Here is a 5837-nt window from a genome sequence, read left to right on the forward strand (position 1 = left end):
TAATATTCCAATTCAGGTACCTAAGGGGTCAAAACCCCAAGGGAGGAAGTGAGCCCGATCTGATATTTTATAAATTTAGTTAAATGACAAAAATGTCCCTGTATGAAAAAGTTTATTAACAAGTTGTGAAATAGTAATAGCAAGTGTTGAACAGCATATGATAAGAAATGTATTGGCAATAATAAATTATTTAATAATAAATTGTAAACTGACAATGACAAGTGTTAAATAATTAATGATAAGAAATGTATTGATAAGAACAAATTTGATAACATTTTTTTAAAAAAAAATGATACAAGGGCATTTTCATCATTTGACTACCTTTACAAAATACCATATTAGACACTACTTCTTCTTTTAGGATTTTGACATCTTCGCTGCCTGAATTGAAATATTATAATTTTTAATTTCTTTTTATATCATTTTTTTCAAAGTATAATCGAGTGGATCATTAAGATTTAACATATATATTGGATATAATTTTCTTTTAAAAAAATAAACTATGGACAATATTCTTTACTAAATAAAAAATGTACTTGTAAGTTACAAATAAAAATAATCAGTTTATTACGAATTAATTAATCTTCTGTGGGAAAGAAAAGCCATTGTACAGTCGACACGCGTCCCAAATCTCTTCCTTGTAACGGTTTTTCTTTTCCCGTTCGTTTGTTAGAACCTTCTTCGTCTTTCCCCGCCATTTGGTTAGTCAGTTTATTTCTATATCCCAAGTCCCAACTAATATCTTATAATTACCACTTTGTCCCTTTCCTTAGGTCTCAACCCCCACTCTTACCCAAGGACGCAGCAAATCTGTATATCTCCGGCCACCATAATCTCCGTCGAAGTCATCTTCAAGCCTAACGACTAAGGATTCACCATCGTTACTCTGGACGTCCAACGTTCTCTTCAACTGCTTCACGCTTGGAACTAATGCTTTCTCTATCCATTCATCCAAGCTTGTTTGGCTTAGCCTCACCCCACTGGCAATCTTTCGAAGAGCCACTTCCTGTACTTCAATGCACATGTTCTTCTCGACGATGTCGGAAAATCTTTTCTCTACGGCGGCAGTGAAACTGTGGCGAATGGGCGGCATCAATGGGTTTGAAGACGACACAATCATCTACGCCATCCAATAATTCTCGATTCAGGAATGGGGTAGAACTAGTGGGTGACTGGATGTTGTGAGTGACATGGTTGTCTTCATGATCCACTGTGAGGTCACTAGAATTCATTGAGCCATCTGTCTTGTCTTCGTCTGATTCTACAGCTTCGTTTAGATTAAATGTTAAACCCGAAGCACTTTCTTTTCGAGGCTTTGTGAATCTTTCGTCATGGCATAACCAATCTAGTCGACGCTTGGTTGTTCTCTTTGCAATCGAAAGTCGTAATTGCCAGCTTCTTCCGTTTAAATTTGCAACGTTTTGTTCACTGGTTGAAGTCTCGTTTGCAGTAAGGATGAACATGATGTTACCGACACTAATTTCTCTGCCATGGGAATCACAAAACCGACCCTGCTCCATCGCTCGTTTTATACTGCCGCGAATTAGCAAATCTGCTTCGTGAATATCCTCCAAGATGATCACAGAGAATGGATTCCTCCTTATGGCTTCTGCTATTCGATCCAAAGCTGTTTTGCCACGAACAGGGACGTCGGTTTTCGTCTCTCCACGCTGTGCACCGAGATAGAATGTTATCGGACTGGACCCGGATACAATCTCAGAAAGAGCTTCCGCCATCTTCTTCTTGCTTGCTCTGTCAGGACCCAAGAACAGCAACCACGTATCACCCTTTGTTACTCCTCCTCGCTTTTTCCCATTTCCCATTTTACATTCCGTCACAGTTGTCGCTATTGCAGATGCTGCATCTTTCTGCCACCATACCTTCCCTGCCAAAGCTTTGAGGAGCTTCTGGAAGGAGTCGTCGTGATCCAACAATTTGTTGCTCTGAGTTTGAGATTCTGAAGAAATGGAACCCAGAAGGTCCTTAACATGACCTGACTTTACTTGTCCAAGTGCCAGCTCGGTGGTCACTGGACTTCCCGGTGGGCTTACTGATGAGCGTTCCGGTGGCCCCAGTTGAAGCGAGCATCCAAGACTTTTGTTGAGCTCTAACTTGGGTTGAGATTGACGCCCCAACAAGTTTTGATTGGAAAGGCTCATAGATGAGAGTGGAGTTGGAGCAATTCTCTGTGTGCTGAAGTTCGGTTGATGAAATTTAGGATGCAAATGCAAGCAAGCTTCGTGCCATTTCTTCTGCAATTCTTGAGTCTTCGTCGTCATCACTTTTTGTCTATCATTCTGGTGAAAGACGAATACAAAATAAGTACCTGTTCTATTCGAGGGAAAGGAATAGTTAATATATAGTCCAACTCTAGATAAATTTACCTGCATCATCTGATCCTTCATTTCACTGCCAGTTCTAGCATTTTGCAACCACTGTGGAAGGGACGATCGAGTTGCTTCTAATCTGATCATGGAATCAGTTTTCTCAATGTCTTTCATCGCATCTGCTACTTCTTTCTCATAGCTCTGCGTGCATTGTGGGCAGCACATTGATCTTGGAGCTGAATCTGCTTTCTCATGCCTAGGCACCATTGTCGTACAAGGAAAGCCCTTTAAAGATTCAAGAGAGACACCAAAAAAGCCGTTTGTCCCAAACCTATTTGTTGCAAAGTACAAATCATTACATATCACAAACAGCCAACACATTGTAAACATCTCTTAAGAGCTTAATCAAGCTTTTTCAATGTTTCTACATTTAGTATTAATGAAAGTAAGCAAGATCCCTTCTTGTCCTAGACTCCGTATCATAAAATGGGAACACCTTATGCTTTGCGTTTAAAACAGAATAAATAGAGGTGTAGTTATAGAAGTCAGAATTCATTAACTAAAGCTTCAAAACCTCCAAATTAAGCAAGTTTCCGCTTAAAACTAACAGTGTTTCTTCGTAATCAAGACAGCATGAAATAAACTGATGAAGAAGAAGCAAGCACCTTGGAAATGTCTGAGACAGGGGTGCTCTGGTTGCAACTGGAACTGCTTGAAGATCCCAATCAATCTCCATGGAAGGGTGATAAACCTGACACCTCAAGTACGTCTCACATGTCGCGGTACCCATTAACCAAAGCCGACATGTATCTCTGAACTTGGCAACCAGTTTTGTCATTTCTGCAACGATGGCTCGCCCAATCTCTGTAAGGGCTTGTTGCTGCATAATACTACCAGAACCAGCAGCTCCGATACCCACAGGCTGCTCAACTAGCCATTTCAAGTCACCCAAGTTCAAGAAAACACCTCCAGAACCAGAATTTCCCATTCGAGTCTCGATCAAATCCGCCAACTCCTTTAGCCTTGCTGGTATTTGTGCTTTATCTGAAGGTAGCTCTTTCTCTAGGAAAATCACACGAGCATTGTTAAAAGCCATCCCTTGCATCTCCTTATTCTCAATTCTTCTCAGCAGCTCTTTCATCACTGACTCTGGCTCAGATTCACCCACCAAGATTGGATTCCTTTTCTTTGTCCTCAACAATATATCAGTAATTCTTTTCACTTCGTCAACCGTTTGCTGTCCCGACTGGAGCCTGGGATTTATGTATAAATTCCGACTATTTGTAGCCGGCGGTGTCACAGTCTTCGCCCGGATTCCCAACCCTATTGAATTCGAAGTGACTGAGGAAGACGAAGAAGAGAAATTCAATGACTGTTCAACCATAGCTTTCACGGCGGGGCTAGAAAAGCTAGCTTCCCTCATAACTCTACTAACACTTGGGTCATCGAGAATGGATATGATAAGCTGTTCAAGTTCAACTTTCACGGCTAACAGGGGTTGCTGCTGCAGCTCGGGACAGCCACGACGTTGATGAGCTTGAGCACGCTTCAGGGCGGCCATTAAAGCGTTCGAAATCGGAGGTTCTGTCCCGGCGCTCATATTCTGCGAAGTTTGCAATCGGTCAAGCGCGACACTGAAACACAGTTCAAGGGCTCTGCACTGGAGAGGGTGAGATGAATTGGGATGCGATTTTATACAGGCTTGCCGGAGGAACCCAGAGGGCGAGGCCAGCAGCGACGCCGCCACATGAAGCGGCGTCGTTTGGCTGTGGTTGCGGCGACCCGCTTCGGCGATTGACTGGTTGAGAACACTCGCTGCTTCTGGCGTTAGAGTTTGCTGGATCATGCTCAAAGCCGCTCTCATTTCAACAAATGGAAATCTGCTCAAAACACAAAATGAATTCTTGGTCTGATTAAACAAGAAGATGAACTAACTAAATGGACGTTATCAGCAGCATCTAGTCTTTCGGCTGCGCTTTTTGAGAACTCAGGACCCTTCGGAAAAAGGTATGAATGTGAGAAATTCACAGAGCATCTCACTTTCTTCCACTTTTATCCGCAGGCGTGTCACCCTGCAAGCTAGTCGTCGAGAATCCAACGCCAAAAGGAAAAATCAGATCCCACGGAAGATCCAAACAATTATCTCTCTCTCTCTCTCTCTCTCTCTGTGTTTTATTTTATATATACCTCAATCCATGGCACCCTAGCTATAACCAAATATCCCTACAGAATAAAGAATGGGAGTGGTGAAAGTAAAAGTCGAGCTTTATCGAAGATTACAGAGAGCATGAAGAGGGAACAGAGAATATATAGGACGGCGAGAGAGATGATGGCTGGAAAGTGATAATACTTGGGCCAAAAAATCAGAACCAGGTCGGGTTAACGTGTCATGTGGTGGATTTTCCAGATTATAGATAATAAGCAGTGAAAGGGCAATTTGTGAGCAGGCGAGTACGGGAGAGGGATAAGTTAAGAAGAAGGAAGAAGAGACAGAAGGTTTTATGAATGTAAAGGGAGGGTGGGAGGGTGGCCTTTCTCAAAGGGACGCGCTCAAAGGGGTGTGTCGTGTGACATGACAGTGACAGATGCTGTCTCTCTCGTCTTTTCAGCCTCTCAACGACTTTTATGCTTTTCACACGCAACTCCTGCAAAAAGTTTATTCCCCTACTTTTTGTTTTGAATAGTCCAAATTTCAACTAAACCCATTTAATATTAAAACGTAAAATCACCGGTCGTATTCATTTCTATTACATACACAGATAGTCCTCACTTTTAGTAATAAATTCCCCTTTATCTAATCCCGTGGGGTTAGGTCGACTAGCTGGGTCGTCTTAATTTAATCACGAATTTCGGGTTCGAGACGTGGGAACGCAGCACTCTAAGGGGTCAGGGGGCGCCGTCCGTATAGATCTTTGCAAGCCCAACCGAACCGTAACCGAAAACCGAACCGAACCGAATTTAATTTCGGTTTTTCGGTTCGATTATTTTGGTTTTTTGTTATATATTCGGTTTTTATTTTTAAAATAATTCGGTTTCGGTGTTCGGTTCGGTTAATAGAAAAAAAAAATCGGCTATAACCGAATAACCGAAATAAATATATTATATATTATATATTTAATAAATATTATTATAATAAATATATATGTGGGTATATGTGAATTTTTAAATATATTTATATTCAATAAATATGGTTATAATGAATATTATTATAATAAATAACATAGAATGATGAAATATTAATTAATTAATAGTTGTAATTGTGTTTTATTATTATTTTTAATTTAAAATCATTTTTCATATTTATATATTTCGGTTAATCGGTTAACCGAACTGAAATTTTCGGTTAGTTCGGTTTCAGTTAGTTCGGTTAATTGGTTTCGGTTCGGTGTTTAAAATTTACTCTATTCGGTTATTCAATTAATTCGGTTATTACCGATAACCGAACCGAAAAACCGAATACTCACCCCTACAAGCCCCCGAATCCGGATTAGTCTGGGGACGTTGTCACGG

General features: G+C 40.8%; 1 pseudogene; it reads right to left on the reverse strand.

The window, feature by feature from the left end:
- Positions 1 to 496: 496 nt before the first annotated feature.
- LOC114732297 (protein SUPPRESSOR OF MAX2 1-like) lies at positions 497 to 4498 on the reverse strand (annotated as a pseudogene).
- Between the last annotated feature and the right edge of the window lie 1339 nt (positions 4499 to 5837).

This window comes from Neltuma alba, unplaced genomic scaffold (assembly GCF_004799145.2).
Source record: "Neltuma alba isolate B1F8T4 unplaced genomic scaffold, ASM479914v2 tig00012898_pilon, whole genome shotgun sequence".
Taxonomy (NCBI): Eukaryota; Viridiplantae; Streptophyta; class Magnoliopsida; order Fabales; family Fabaceae; genus Neltuma; species Neltuma alba.